Below are 271 nucleotides of genomic sequence, written 5' to 3' on the forward strand. Positions count from 1 at the left end.
AATTTGGTGGATTCCTCCTAGAGAGTAAAAGAGAAACAGGGGGAGAAAAACGGACTCTTCCAACATCATTTGCCCCTTTTTCTTATCTGCTCCAACTTGTCCCCACGTTCGGTGAGGTGTTTCTCCCATTGATAACAAAATGTATTTGATCCGATTACCCTCTACTCGTCGTCAACTCTCTTATTACCCCCTACCACAAATTGTATTAAAAAGTACAAAAAATTTTTAGGAATTCTCTCCCAAACTTGCAGCAGTCTAGAGTAGTTGAAGC

Source organism: Caenorhabditis elegans, chromosome IV (assembly GCF_000002985.6).
Source record: "Caenorhabditis elegans chromosome IV".
Lineage (NCBI taxonomy): Eukaryota > Metazoa > Nematoda > Chromadorea > Rhabditida > Rhabditidae > Caenorhabditis > Caenorhabditis elegans.